At 41.8% G+C, this 15,320-nt stretch overlaps 1 long non-coding RNA gene across 1 annotated transcript in view; it reads right to left on the reverse strand.

The window, feature by feature from the left end:
* Window positions 1–15,320, reverse strand: part of LOC131193146 (uncharacterized) — a 57,946-nt gene that overhangs the window by 16,483 nt on the left and 26,143 nt on the right. The window contains exon 3 of the long non-coding RNA XR_009153855.1: window positions 9,464–9,601. This is a non-coding gene — a long non-coding RNA (uncharacterized LOC131193146). The remainder of the gene's footprint in view (window positions 1–9,463; window positions 9,602–15,320) is intronic.

Below are 15,320 nucleotides of genomic sequence, written 5' to 3' on the forward strand. Positions count from 1 at the left end.
GCGTTATGTGCAGGCCACACCCACCCCAGCTCTGCGAAGGGAAAAAATGTTGAAATACGTCACGTGACAGCAATGTGATGCGGTGAGTTTGACACCTGTGCTGTAGGGGAACCAACTGAGAGTTTACTGCAAATTGTTCTTAACCCTTCCCATCTAATTAATTACAACATTAATCAAGAGAATTACCATAATCTTCCATCAGTCCTCTTGCTGGGGGAAATATTTGGAGGATTAAAAAGTTGGTGTCCTGATTCTGAGCCATATTCTACCTTCATTAACAAGGCTGATGACCTGCATTGTCCTTAACAATCTTAAAGCAGGATAATTAATAAGCTTAAAGCAGGATAAATTAAGAAAAGGAATTGATGGATTTTCTCAGCACTGCTTCTCTGTTCACTGAGCATCACCTGAGTGGAAGAAACTACTGTCAATCACTCTTCTTAATGTGGGCTGGGGAAGAAGGCCTGTTTTGACAGATTGCTACACCTGTCAAAAACAAGAGGTTCTTCTGCTTTAACAGAGAACTGCATATCTCATTGATCAGTGCATTTGATTGACAGCAAGGGGAGAACTCCTTCCTACTTCACCTTCCTACCACTCTTGATATTGATCATCAATTGTGTTGTAAATGTTGTACCTTGATGAACGTATCTTTTCTTTTATGTACACCGGGAGCGTATGCACCAAAACAAATTCCTTGTGTGTCCAATCACACTTGGCCAATAAAAAATTCTATTCTATTCTATTCTATTCTATTCTATTCTATTCTATTCTATTCTATTCTATTCTATTCTATTCTATTCTATTCTCAGTATGATCCTGTCAATTGTTTTGTAAGGAATTTTTAAAATTGGGTTTACTGTCTTTTGCAATAATACTGAGCCCATTTTTAAAAGTAGCCTGAAAAGTATCTGACAGGTGCTTGGCAGCCCATGTAGAGAAGCAGGAGCTCTCCCAATTCAATACACTTCCTTACAGGGCCCATCGGCTGTTTTTCAGGCTGGTTGATGAGCACTGGTGATCAAGACACAGAGATGCTCTTTGGTCTACCAGGTCTCCAATTAGAGTAGAAGCAGGGAGAAGAGTACTAAATTTATCTACCAGGTGCACAATCAGAGTTAATCTGTATAATCAGAGAATCAGTACATAATTTTAATTAAATTCAATATTAATGGCTGGCAGTGTTGTTGAACCTGAAACGTGGAGAGAGGGAGGGAGGGGGGGGGAGAGGGGAGGAAGACATATTGTAGTGTTTTATCCTCAATAATATCAAGATGGATGTATCAAGAGAAGGGGGAATCCGCTGCTGAAGATGAGTTCTTGGCTGAAAATGAGACAAAGTCTATGTCATCCAAGACAGGTTATACATCAGGACATGTTTGTACCATAGTATAGGAACGTAATGTGTTCTTTTTCTTACACACGCACACAAACATGCACATACCAATTCTGTCTGCAAAGCTCCAACCATGTCATTTTTTTAGTCCACACAGAAGGTACCCCTCTCCTTCTCTCTCTTTTCCTGGGTGGTTGCTAAATTGGTGCAAACTGAGGACAACGCTTTTTCTTCAACCCTTCATCCTGCTGGGGAAGTGGCCACCCAGGAAGTAGTCAGGCTGCCCTGAAGCATGAAACCCATTTAGTAATGATTTGGCAGGGTGGAGCTTCTTTGGGAATGCTGGGGAGGGAGGAAAGAAAAGCACCTTTCTCTTTCCACAGAGAGCCAAGTTGGGCTTGGCGGAATCAAAAGGACAAGTGGAAGTGGAAGGAGGTTGTTGCCTCGGAAAAAACAAAATCCCGCTCCATTTTCTCTTGTCATCTCATTGCTTCCTGTTGCATCTAATGCAAGCAGCCTTTACTCATTTAGTCTGTTTACTGGTCTATGAGCAGCCTCACGTAATTCCTCATTTTACCCTAAGAGTCGATAATGTCTATAATTATAATAAGGAATCCTAGAGCTGGTTTACTGAGAAGTCACTCTAACTTGTGCATTAAGCTGCCACCATTAGCTATCCATGGTCTCCCCCAAGTAGTGGGATGGATTAGAGAATTTTATGTGACCTTTATCCTCTAGGCTAGAGCATGTACTTCTATAGCACATATAGCAGGCATGTCTCTAGCTAGAAACGGTTTATAATTTGAAAACAGAGCAGGTCCTACTTTCTATGGCTCAAGCAAGACAAGTTAGGTTCTGGGTCATTTGCCAGAGGGGATCTTCTTTGGTCTTGTTTTTAACCCTATAGAGGCAGCTAGATCTGGTCCTTGCCAAGAGATCCGTTCATAAAGAGCAGCCTCTTCCCATGAGGGAGGGGAGCCTTCTGTTTTACTTAAGTGAACACTTGGAGCTTGTAAATGCTTTGGGATCTGGGGTGATGAAAACAACTAATGTAACTGCCAAGTAATTACTATCATTACAGTAATCTGCTATGATCAAGGGCACTTCCTTGTAGACAGCCCTTATGGAAAGGACATGCCTAACCCAGATTTGGTTTTTCTAGACTAATTCCTTCTTGGGATATGATGTGAAAGAACAACGAAGGCAACCCTAGAAGAAGGAGAAAGGGAACAATTCCACCTCCCATGCTTTTGGTGCCCAAGGGCAGATCTGGGGGAGCCCTCTCTTTCTGTCCTAGCATGTTGCAGGATTAAACAAATAAATGGGACTCTGGCCAAGAGAAAAGCAGCTTGTCAGTTGCCACCCTTTAATTATAGGAAGGTGAAAGAACGAAAGCGTCTTCGCTCTTTTATGGGATCAGACAGGTTTTTGCATGCAGCAATCCAAGCTGTGGTTGCTCAACTGAGAAACCAAGAGTGACCCAAGAAAATCAATGTTCTGGTGGCATCTTAAGCTTGGGCTGAACTAAGATGGTCACCACTATGATTGGTTGGGTTTGGGTGCTGAAGAGTATCTTCATAATTTACAAGGAAGGAGAGCAATGAGATGCACCCTGGGAAAGGATCAAATTTTTTGCCCAAGTTTATTTCAATTGCTAAGACATCCAGTGGCTGGAGAGTTAAAACAAAAGCAATTATTGATGTACATCAAGAAGGTTGTTTAGAAGTAAAGCTAATAATGTATCTATTTACAGGACTTATTTCTTGCCTAAACAGAAAGGTAACAGTGTTCCTTGCGACTTTGGTGTTGAGTCATGCTGGCCACATGACCACGGAGACGTCTTCGGACAGCGCTGGCTCTTCGGCTTTAAAACGGAGATGAGCACCGCCTCCTAGAGTCAGCAACGACTAGCACGTATGTGCGAGGGGAACCTTTACCTTTTTAAATTTCTAGAGAATGGACAACACTGAACACTAGTAAAACTTTGTCTCCAAATTCCAATGGCTGTCCTGTACACCGGTCTCCAGAAAAGCCACATTTTTACAGGCTTTTCAAAGGCCATGAGAATGGGAGTTACCTTCACCTTAAGAGGCAAAGATGGGCATCCACTGAGAATGCCTGTTAAAGTCCTGTCTGTTGCACCTCACAATAGGAGGGTAACTTCTGTAAGCACTCTCGGGTCCTGTGAATATGAAATACAATTCCAGGTGTTGACTGCTATCTACAAAGCTTTATATGGCTCAGAGTCCTGGGCATTTTTTTTCCTTTTAAGACAGATGACTCCTGGGAACTATGAAGACAAGTCCTTGTGGTTTTCTAGGCAGTGTTTTCAGAAATGGTTTGCTCTTGCCTTCTCCTGAGAGCTGAGGGAAAGTAACTGGTCAAGATCGTCCAATTGGCTTTGGTACCTAAGAGAGGATTAGAACTCAGATTTCCTGTTCTTAGTCTACCATTTTAACCACTAGATCAGAATTTCTTATCTCTTTTGTTTTACAGACCTCTTTGAGAGTCTGGTGAATTTATGGATCTTTTCTGAGAAACGGGTATTTAAACATGTATGTATGTATGTATGTATGTATGTATGTATGTATGCTGTACTACAAAGGAAATCAATGTGTATAAATATATTCAGAATGGATTTTGCATCTATTCAGTCTGACAATCTTCAATCAGTTCAGGTTCTGAATCGTATCTTACTAATAGATTTATAAAATTTACCCAGTAAATATTCAGAATTACAAATTATAAAAATTTCAAATTCAGCTATATTTCTCAATATTCCTCTGCTCCTTGTTTATCCAATTCTTTTGTTGCTGTGCTACTTGTTTGAGAATATGGGAACCAAGTGAATGTGGAAGAGCATGGTGTAACCAAAAACTAAATTTTTGTCCTGTTACTCATAAAGTCTTGAAATTTAAACAATTATTCTCTCTCCCTTGAACAAATCAATCTTTTAAAGGCTGCCTCCCCCAATTAAATTCTGCCTGTATGAGCCAGACCAATAGGACTGCTCTACAAGCTGGCCTGGAAATGTGCACATGCTGGTGGAGACAATCAAGAGTGTGGCTAGCAAATCTGGGATGCAAAAATCCAGATGACAGCAAAAGATATGGGTGGGTGGGTGTTTTAATGCTATAATATACAAAATAAGGAAAAATTAATCAGAAAAGTGACACAATGGGCAATTTAGTTTATAACTGGTCTAGAAAGGTAACTCACAGTTATCTATATCTAAATGTAGGCATAAAAGAATATAGTCACTATGCCTAGCCTGTTACCAAGTCACTATGTTATGCTATAATTACAATGGAAGGATTTTTTTGGTGGGAAGGGAGGTTAGATGAAGACTACTCCAGCTTGGCAAACTCCAAATGCTTTGGTCTATAACTGCCTGACTTCATTGCCAAATGTTGCCATGCAATATATCAGGAGGCCACCATGATTGAGAAAGCCCTCTTTAGGTATATTGAACAAAAGTAGTAGTATTGTTGTCCACAACAGTGTGTAGGAATAGCAGAGGAAGCCATGAAACAATGATTGTTATATCAAGGCGAGGAAGAGACGATTGGTAACCTTCAGCTCTTTATTGATCAGCAAACGGAATATGAACGGCTCGGCAGCTGCTGAGCCTGGCTCTTTATAGAGCGCCGGCATGCAAGCCGGCCACTGACAGTGCTTTAATTTTCCCACCACTACAACAACCAATCAGCAGTGGGCATGCAAATTTACCACGTACTGTACATCCGTATGTAACAATGATCCTTGTTAGAAAGATGGCCCAAATTACACTTCATCCAGAAAAATATTAGATCCCAAGACTGCCAGTTCTAAGCCTTTTGTAGTGGTGCAGAGCCCCACAACACAACCCTGTCCCTGTCCACTGCAAAAATGGAACCTCTCTTCTGTTTCCATCTTGTCAATATATATGGGCGCTTTGGCCCTGACTGCAAAGTATTTCAGTCCCCACAGGTAGCCACTAGACCAGTAGTGGGTTCCACTTACCTTGCTACTGGTTCGAGACTGTGAGTGTGCGCTTGCGCATGGCACTTCTGCACATGAGCAGAACTTTCTGTGCATGTGCAGAGCGTTCGTGATGACATCCGGGTGGGTGGGTGGAGCCTCCTGCCACCACTACCGGTTCGCCTGAACTGGGGTGAACCAGTAGAAACCCACCACTGCACCAGACTTTTGAGATGATGAAGCAAGCTTGTTCAGCCATCAGGCAGACTGACAGAAACTACAGATAGCCCTGAGATAAGGTCATGGTGACTATCATGAAAGTAGACTTACAGCTGCATAACACAAAGGAACACAGAGTCTTTTAGAGGATTCCCATACAAATAATGCAGCCCAGGGAAGCTGATGCCTGAATGCCTCCGTAGAAATAAGGAATAAACAATTTTTCAGTTAAAAACATGAGAAAGGTTTTGACATGTATATTTCCCAATTTTTCCCCATAACCATCCTGTAAGGGCATGACACTATTTTTTAACATAATTGCTTATAAAACTTCTCAGTAATGTAATTAGATAGTAGAAGCCCTTCCTTTAGCACAACATTCTTTAGCAAGTAGTCATCAAAGGATATGCAACATATCAGCAGTAACTAACAAGCAATATTTTCTTTTCAGTTTTATATAACCATGCATGTTAGCAAGGTACATAATACATGAAAAGTAGCTGGTATTAGCTCCTTAGAGACTTATAAAGGGCAGCAAGCCAGGCAGCAGCTCTCTCAGTCTTACTATTTGCCATTGGCTTTGCCTGCAACCTAACATTCTTTGACCCCTCCGGGTATTAAGATGCTTATCAGCTGCCTAGAATAGACAGGGTTTCAAAAAATAATCAAGAGAGAGACTATCACCAAATCTGTGACACTCCCTCTGTCTGTTCTGATTTCCAGTTTTTCTGGGCAACAGCCCTGTGTTTGAATGGCATTCCTCCTAAGGGAGCCCTGCTCCTGTTGCTGCTGGAATACAACTGATGCCAAATTTTCCAATGGAAGTGATGCAAATGGACATGAAAACATAGGTATGCCCTCAAAAATCCAAGGCTAACTCCAAAACGGAAGTAGTTTCAGTAGGAAGACTCACCAGCATACATTTTTCCAAGTACCGGTGGATATACCATGGCAGCAAGATGTGACTCCATGCAGCAACCCCAACTTAAGTCTTTCAAGATATGTTCTATAAATTACCCCAACACATGGTGGTGCCATGGTGGATAATCCAAGCCAAGGGATATTTCTCACATACATCACTTCACTCAAGACAGCCTGGACCAAATCTGTGGATCTGATCTTGTTTGATGGGGCCGTAAAAGGTCTCCAACCCCTGGAGTAGGGCCTAAAGCTCTGAAGAGAGATGGGGCTTATTGGAGGCTGGTTGACTGCTTCCTCTCCAAACAGGAGAGACTGAATATCCCCCATCTTATGACTAGTTTTGGGGAAGAATGACCCATCATTCAAATATGAAATTAGAAGAACTTTGGTGTAAAGGGCTTTCCTTGTGTGCTGTTTCAAAAAGAGATGCCACCTGTCCCTTTTGTTAAAGCAGCTGGATTAGAGGCCCAATCCAGCAGATAGCAGCACAGTAGATTTTCCCTGAGTCTACTGTGCCTGCAAATGACTGGGACTGGGTATATCTTGTGTAGTTCCAGAGGGTTAAAACTTTGCATTCTAGGGAGTTTCCCTTCGTAAATCTCTCTGGAACATATCAGGTTTACTCTCGTGGATTTCCAAGGGGCTTGCACAGGGGGGGAAAAAAGTCCCAGAGGATTGTGCTATGTGGCTCAGATCTGTCTGCTGCTCTTGATGGCGCCCAAAATCTGCTGCCTGAGGTGACTGACTCACTTACATCCCAGCAGGGCTGCCTCAAAGCCTGCCTAATCCTTGCAAACCACAGGACAAATGTGCTGATTCCTTGCACGGCCCTGTTCCTCCAAACCACCAGAAGAAGTGCAATATCTGAGCTAATGGCAATAATGGTTTGACAGAACATCCTGCAAGGTGATGCTCCCTCCCTCCCTCCTCAGCCAGAGCTGGCTGAGTTTGTGGCTGTTATCAATGAGGCAAAGCTAGACCCTGTGGGCAAGATCCTTGCAATCTCTCCCCACCCCTTCAGTAGGCTCTCTGGAGCAAAATTCATTGCAGGCAGCTGCCCATCTGCAGAATTTAATGGAGCAAGCTGGCAAGCTGCCAATAGAAGGGAAGTTCTGGTGGTGTACTATTAAAGGGATTAAAACTAATCCTTAATATAAGCAGCCATATATGGTCAACCATGCAATAATAGGCTGTGGAATGAACCACACACACCCAGAAGCATAGGGAGTCCCTTCCGCTGAGAGCTCCTTGTTGATTTCCTGACGTGAGGGGCAGGCCCTTCTTTTCAATAAGCAGCCATGGCCAAGGCACAGTCCTCCATGCAGAGGGCAAAGGAGTGGGCTCTGGAGCACAAAAGAGGGCCCTCATTTCTGGGGCTCAGGGAAACTCCCCCCTCTTTCCCTCTCTCCTCTCTTCATTTTGTTTGCCGTTGCCCAGCAACCCAGTGTTTGTTAGTACTCCAAAAGGCTGCCGCGTGGGGGTGACTCACAGCGGCATGAGTCATAGGGAACAGAACCATCTCGCCTGGCCGGCAGCCAAGTCCAGGCCTTGCCAGTCGGTGGCCCAGCCCGTGCAGTTTCCCGCCCAGGCAGCTTCCCGCTGCTGCTCTGAGCTGTGCCTTCTGCTCGCATTTTCTCAGCAAACCCAGTTTCTTCGTCTTTGTGTTTTGCATTGCTTACTGTAATGCTTGGAATCCACACTGTGGAGAAGAGAAAATTCCTCACCAATCACCTGGGTTTTCAGGCAGCTATGTAAATACTTGCCCTGAACTAACGGAACCCCTAGAGATAATTCAACAGGTTGCCACAGATTTCCAAGAATAATAATTCTGGAATAAGTTTAAAATACTCTTCCAGGACACTGTATCTCCGAGCAATTTACTGTCCCTTTCTCTCCAGTCTCAATCAGTAATTCAGCTGCAGTTCTGTATGTCACTCCTGTCATGTAGTCATTTTGCCTAAAATGTCCATTAAATCTGGACATGCAGTAAGCTCTTCACTGGTCCAGTTTCCACAGTTAGTCTAAACCATATAACTGCTAATCCAGTCCTTGGCTGAAGTGGAGAAGTTTGGTTATTCAGTTTTTCCAACTTTTTTTTCTTGGAGGACCCAGTAAACAAGCAATACCCTTATTTGATTCCCACAATCCTACTAATTGGAAGGTTACTTCAGCCCTGAGTAACATCTGAGTGGTTTGGCGCTCAGTCTAAGTTCCTGAGAATTACTGACTAGGTCAGTTAACCTTTTTCTGGTGTTTTCCCCAGAAAACTTCCCCAGTACCCCAGTTAAGCACTTGTCAGAATAAGTTCACAAATCTAATGGCTGAATTGCTCCAATTTATTTAACATTCTCATGAGCTTCCAAAATTAATCCTCATACCATCGATTACAGTACAGCACAAATCCAACAGAATGAACTATAGTCCACCAAAAGCTTATATGGTGATAAATTAAACATCTATAATGGGCCATAATTCTATTTTTTATGTTATTTTAAATTACACAGACTGCCTTTGGGTATTTCCATTTTCTATCACCTTCTTATGTTCTTTTCCTACTTTTATTTCCGACTCTGACCTACATTCCTACTTATTTTGGCATAGAGCTTTACAGGTGTCTCTTAAAATGCCCTTCTTTCATACTTTAATGGAAGATCTGTAACTCTTCTATTTAGTGAGCCACAAAATGGAAGGATCCAATATTCTGGAGAAAAAATCAGGAGATTTTTCAAGAAGTAATTAATGGAAACCTTGATAAATACTAATAGGATACATTCTTAGGGGAAATTGCATCAACTCAGGTAGAAGGACTACTGGACTGTACAGTTTGGGTGCTGCTACCACATTTCAAGAAATGTATACATACACCAGGCTCCAATTTGGAGAGTTCTAATTTGCATGGCCAGGTTGTGAAAAGTCTAAATTATTCTAACCCATTTTTTTTAAAAAAAAGAATTAAATGTGAAATATATACAGTACTGGACAAGCTTCCTGTGTGAGAAAACACTGTGACAATGGCATCACACCAACCTTTTAACTATGTTGAAATGTCTTTTCATGTTTTCTTCTCCCATTGTTGTTCAGAAAGCCACTTGGGGTCACATCCCTCCATTGTCTTTTCTTGCCAGATTTGTCCATTTGTAGCAAATTAGTTTTCAAAAAATGAATCTGCATGATCAGAAAATGAGAAAGTAAGTGAAACAATAGCCATCACTCTCTTGCATAGTTTTTTTATACATATTTGAGTCTCAAATGCCTGTTGATGACTTTAGTATTCTAACAACTCATTCCACTAAAGCAACGTTGTCTAAGAGTGTATTTAATCTCATTTAAACAATCGTTCTCTGTTTCTAAAGAATATTGGGTACTGCCATTTGGTATTTCTAGCTAAGAATTTCATGCTTTTCATCAAACCACTGTTACGTTATTCAAATCAAAATTCATAGGAAATGAATAGGAAAGTAAATGTCAATTTTAGTACCTCCATGTAGGCATCAGCTGATCATTTAGATCTTTGCAGCCCAGATCTGATAAACTTATATAATTTGCTTTGCTTTGCTTGCTTTTTTTTCTGACTTAAAACATTATGACCTGGATTGATAATGAAGCAGACGGTGTTTCCAAAGGATCATAGAAAAGAAAGGGACCTTGAAAAGTTGGAAGTGATGAGGATGTGACATACAGTGCTATTATATTCAGATATATCCATTGCATTTAGCACCCTTCAGCACTTCTCAAGTAATTCATTTCCCCTTAAGCCACATAGTATAGCTCCTCTTACTGGCCAAATGCTGGAACTGTAGCACTCTCGAGAGAAGAATGGAAGAGGGACGACATATATGACAGGACGAGAGAACAAAAGGAAATAGGAAGGTGAACCTTTGCTCTGGCTAACCTCTTGCTAATTGTGGTTTTATGTCTACATGGGGAGAGAAAGTAAATCCAATTCCTTCAAAATCCCTCTTGGGAATTGGCAGTGAGAAAGAAAGAACCTTTGCTCTGGGACTGCAAAATCTTCCTCTCTTTTGAATATCGCTCTCCAAAGATAATCCACTGCACTGAAATTAAATTAGGGGTTTTGTGGCCCACTTGGCTACTTTCAAGTAACAAATTCAAATATGTTAACATATTGGGACAGTAAGAAAGCAGAAACAGGGTTATTCTGCTTATGGAATAAGTTGCTTTAACCACTATTCCCTCTGCAGAAGCTGTGTAGGTATTTCTGCACAAGGACGGCTCTTTTTGCCCTAGCAAAAACAATGGATTTTGGGGCAATGCTCCAGATTCTCATCCTGGGCATGACTGTATATGTCATCCCTCTTCTACTCTTCCCTTGAGTGCTGCATCTCCGGCATTTGGCCAATAAGAGGAGCTATGTCATGTGGCTTAATGGGTAATGAATTACTTGAGGGATACTGATGGGTCCTAAATGAATTGAGCATATGACATCCTCATTGCTTCCAACCCTCTAAGTCCTTTCCATCTCTATGGTTCTCTGAAAATGCTTGATTTTTGTCCAGATGATCTTGATCTGTTGGAAAAGTACCATGGCCTAAAAGTACCATGACCTTGAAAGTAACGTTATTTATCAGCTATGCGGAATTCTCTTCTCTTGTGCCACTCACCTATCCCATGAAACAGGATCTGCAGCACAAAAACTCCTGCCACATTTGCAGCAATAAATCTACATACACCTTCTCACCTTGAGGATCATTTTTTCAAATTAGAGTTCCAGTAGCAAAGCATCTGGCCCAAACATATAATCTCCAGCCTAGAACTTGCCATTCCCCTCCACCTGGCTTCCGAGGTGTCTGGATAGAGCTGCCTCCCCCCCCCCCCAGAGAAAAAGTTCCATGCTGGGCAGGTAGCTAAGCTGGCACCATCTCTTTTAGAACGGAACATGCCCTCCCCCACTTTCCCTCTTTGGAATCAGAAGAGGAGGACTAGATTTTTAAGCAAATGACTGCAGTTTCCCACTTTAGTCAGAGTGATTTTAGAATTCCTGGGGCTATTACAAATCCCTCTCTGGGCTAACAGTTAATACAGGATGTTTATTTTAACCAATACGACAACATGAGTTATTCCTGACCTAAGATAGCTGAAGTTAAAGGTGGGCTAGGTCTACATACAAGAGGTACCAGTCATTAATTGACAGGCAGACGAAGAAAGAAATGGAAAATGTGAGCAAAAGTAAAACTACATAATTAAGCAAAACAGAACTGATGCATCTGTCTGGCTTTTCCTGCCAACTTTACCCTGTTGGTTCTAGTTCTGTCAGGACTTTTAATCAGAGGACTTAGTCCCAGGCCAAACCAAGAAATCTTCTTAAAGAGTCTTAGCTACTCTGAGTACCTACAAGCAATACAGTGTTAAATGAGAGAAAAGAAAAGGCCTAATCCATCCTGTCATCTCTCACAGGAAGAGGAGAGTGGCTAGATACTTGGCATCACCGGCTAACCTCCAAAGTTGGCTGATCTCAGGAAAAAAGCGGCAGAGTTGGACTCCGCATTCAGATGGTAATTCAAGGGTTTCCGGCTAGACTAGGAAACAAAAAAGAAAAATTCCCAGAAGGCAGTGCAAAGCATCTTCATTTATTTATTTATTTATTTATTTATCACATTTGTATACCGCACTATCTCCCTAGGGACTCAGGGCGGTTCACAGGCAAATAAAAAAGGTACATATAAATACAAAATAAAATAACAATTAAAAAACTTATTCTACATAGCCAAATTTTTAAAAGAACAATATAAATAATAAAACCCATTAAAACCAATATAAATTTAAAATCTAATCCAGTCCTGCGCAGATGAATAGATGTGTTTTAAGCTCGCGACGGAAGGTTCGGAGGTCCGGAAGTTGACGAAGTCCTGGGGGGAGTTCGTTCCAGAGGGTGGGAGCCCCCACAGAGAAGGCCCTTCCCCTGGATGTCGCCAAACGGCACTGCCTGGCCGACGGCACCCTGAGGAGTCCCTCTCTGTGAGAGCACACGGGTCGGTGAGAGGTATTCGGTAGCAGCAGGCAGTCCCGTAAGTAGCCCGGCCCTATGCCATGGAGCGCTTTAAAGATAGTTACCAAAACCTTGAAGCGCACCCGGAAGGCCACAGGTAGCCAGTGCAGTCTGCGCAGGAGAGGTGCCACGAGGGGCTCCCTCTATCACCCGTGCAGCCGCATTCTGAACTAACTGAAGCCTCCGGATGCCCCTCAAGGGGAGCCCCATGTAGAGAGCATTGCAGTAATCCAGACGAGACGTCACGAGGGCGTGAGTGACCGTGCATAGGGCATCCCGGTCTAGAAAGGGGCGCAACTGGCGAACCAGGCGAACCTGGTAAAAAGCTCTCCTGGAGACGGCCGTCAAATGATCTTCGAAAGACAGCCGTTCATCCAGGAGGACGCTCATGTTTATTGAACGTCCCTGTTCTCTTTCTGTTGATTCCAACAAAGTGGCTTACAATAAAAAGAATGAAATAAACAATGAAAACAATACATAGTATAAAACTGTATAATTAAAATCAGCATCCACATTATATAATTAACAGTTGGCAAAAAGATGGATTTTTACCTAAAATCCTGGGAGAATTTTTATTAGTTTATCCTTGGTCAGTTTAGTTATTAGATCAGGATGTTTAAAAAATGTTTTAAATTGTATGTCTCCTTAAAGTACATATCCATATTTTCAGTATTTACTCTGTCTAGGTGTTTAATGTTCTTTATTATGCTATCTTTATTTTTAATATATTATAATATAATTTAATAAAAAATAAACATTAAAAATACTGGGGGAAATTAGTTTTGCATGCTTTTTAAAACAATATATCTGTTATACGATGAATAGATCCAGCAAAGCTTTTCTTATTTTCCTGGTCCTAGAAAGAGCTTAGAAAACAAAGGACCACGTACAGTGATTATCTTAATAAAAAATTTCTCTAAGTATTTAAGGTCTTTAAGAAATATCATCAGTCCATTGGATTTTCATTTGTTGCATTTCGGTATATCTGGATCCAGGTCTGAAACTTGATGAAGATGTTTCCATTGAATCACGTGGCCCCAAGAAGCAGGTCATAAGGCTGCCACAAGTTAAGAACTGAATGAATCTTCTATGCAGGTTCTGAGAGCAGCTCCACATCTGCCATTCCCTATCTGACTATGCAGAATTTAAGCCCTGGGTTACCCTGACCAGATTTGTTATCTCCAGCAATAAGCCAATATGGTGCATTACCATTTTCTGGCTCAAAATTGAAATGGCTACACCTGTCATTTGGGCATTCATAAAATGCTGTGTCAAGGAATGTTTTCAGATGGCCTTTGGGGTTCATGGATCAAAACACTTAAATGTTGTTCCTGCTGTACTTAAATATCACTTTTAATGATGAAACTGTTGGAACTGTTTTTACAATATGATAACTAAATAAATAGTTTTGCTTGATTTTATGCCTGTGCCAGTCTTCCCCAGTCTATTATGTTCAATTTGGTCTAGCTAGGGCTTACGGGAAATGATGTACAATCCACAAAATTGGAGGCAATTTTTAGCAGATCAGAGAAATGTGTTTGTCCAATCTAGCTTTTGACTTCTATCTGACTCACTCACAAGTCATTTCAGTCCACTTTTCCAGCTTCCTGTGGAAGTTTGACATTATTTTCAGGCCTTTTCCTCTGTTTGGAAATTGTTTTGGGTAAAATGAACAATCTGGGATGACTCTCATAACAAACTTCCCACCACATCTCAGTATTGAAATGGAGATGGGCTTTTCCCAGACCTTTTTTCTTCTTCTTCTCAATGTTCAGGGAGAACTGGAGGAGAGAGGGGAAAGGAGGGAGGGCTGCATGGGTGAAGCAGCTGATCAAAGCCATGAGATGTGGCCTAATGAGTCACTGTCTGAGAAAGCCCTGGGCAAAAGCTGAGGCAGAAACGAAAAGGGCCATGTGGCCTTTGTAGGGCCAAATTTGAGTTCACAGGCGGAAAGAAAAAAAAACATCCTGATTTTACACGCTTTTTACATACTGTGCCAGCTGATTCTGTTGCATGTGTTTCTCAGGCCATCCCATCATCCAGAAGGATAGTCTTGAGTATTTCTATATTTCCAATATCATGAATTCTTGAGGCTTGTCCAGTGTGCATTAAGGAGGAGATAAACACCTGTTTTTTCCCTGTCTTCCTCCCCCAGTTTACTTCCAACAACTGAATTCCCCTAATGGAAGACCTGATGGGGAAGAATGGCTGGTAAATGAGTCAGACCCAATCAATGTGCCAGTGAGTCACCAGCTGGGTGGGTAAGGCGACAGGATTCCCGCTCTGCACATACAAAGGCTCTTTGATACAGTTTGCCACCGCCTTCCTTCTTGTTTCAAAGCACTCCTCCCTCCTCATCCGTTCTCGACTGCTCCGTCCTTCCTATTGGAGCTGCCAAACTAGCAGTATGCGGGCAATAATAGTAGCTTTGCCTACACTGTTCTTACCCTTATCTACTCAAATTGCAATTGATTAACAGATTGGGTATGATTCCAATCCACAGGATCCAGAAGAAATTTAGCCTTGCCTGGCTACCCTTGTTATCTCCAAATTTTGTCAAACAGCAATACTCAGTATCCCAGGGTGCTGGAAATTCTGGGTTGCGGTCCCAGCTTTTCTGAAGGGTACAACATGGGAAAGTTTAGTGCATATCATATTTTCAAAAGCTGCACTCCAGAAATTTTAAATGGACATCTGTATTTACAACTATATCTGATTGTGGATACATGCATCATATAAATACACTTTTTGGGAATCCCTTGAGAATTCAAGACAAATCTGGTTTGATTTAGTATGGATTATGCCAAAGGTTATAAAATAGAGGAGGGGATAGAAGCTGAATTTAAAAGAGCTGCATAACTTTCCCCCAGGACCCAA

This window comes from Ahaetulla prasina, chromosome 2 (genome assembly GCF_028640845.1).
Source record: "Ahaetulla prasina isolate Xishuangbanna chromosome 2, ASM2864084v1, whole genome shotgun sequence".
Lineage (NCBI taxonomy): Eukaryota > Metazoa > Chordata > Lepidosauria > Squamata > Colubridae > Ahaetulla > Ahaetulla prasina.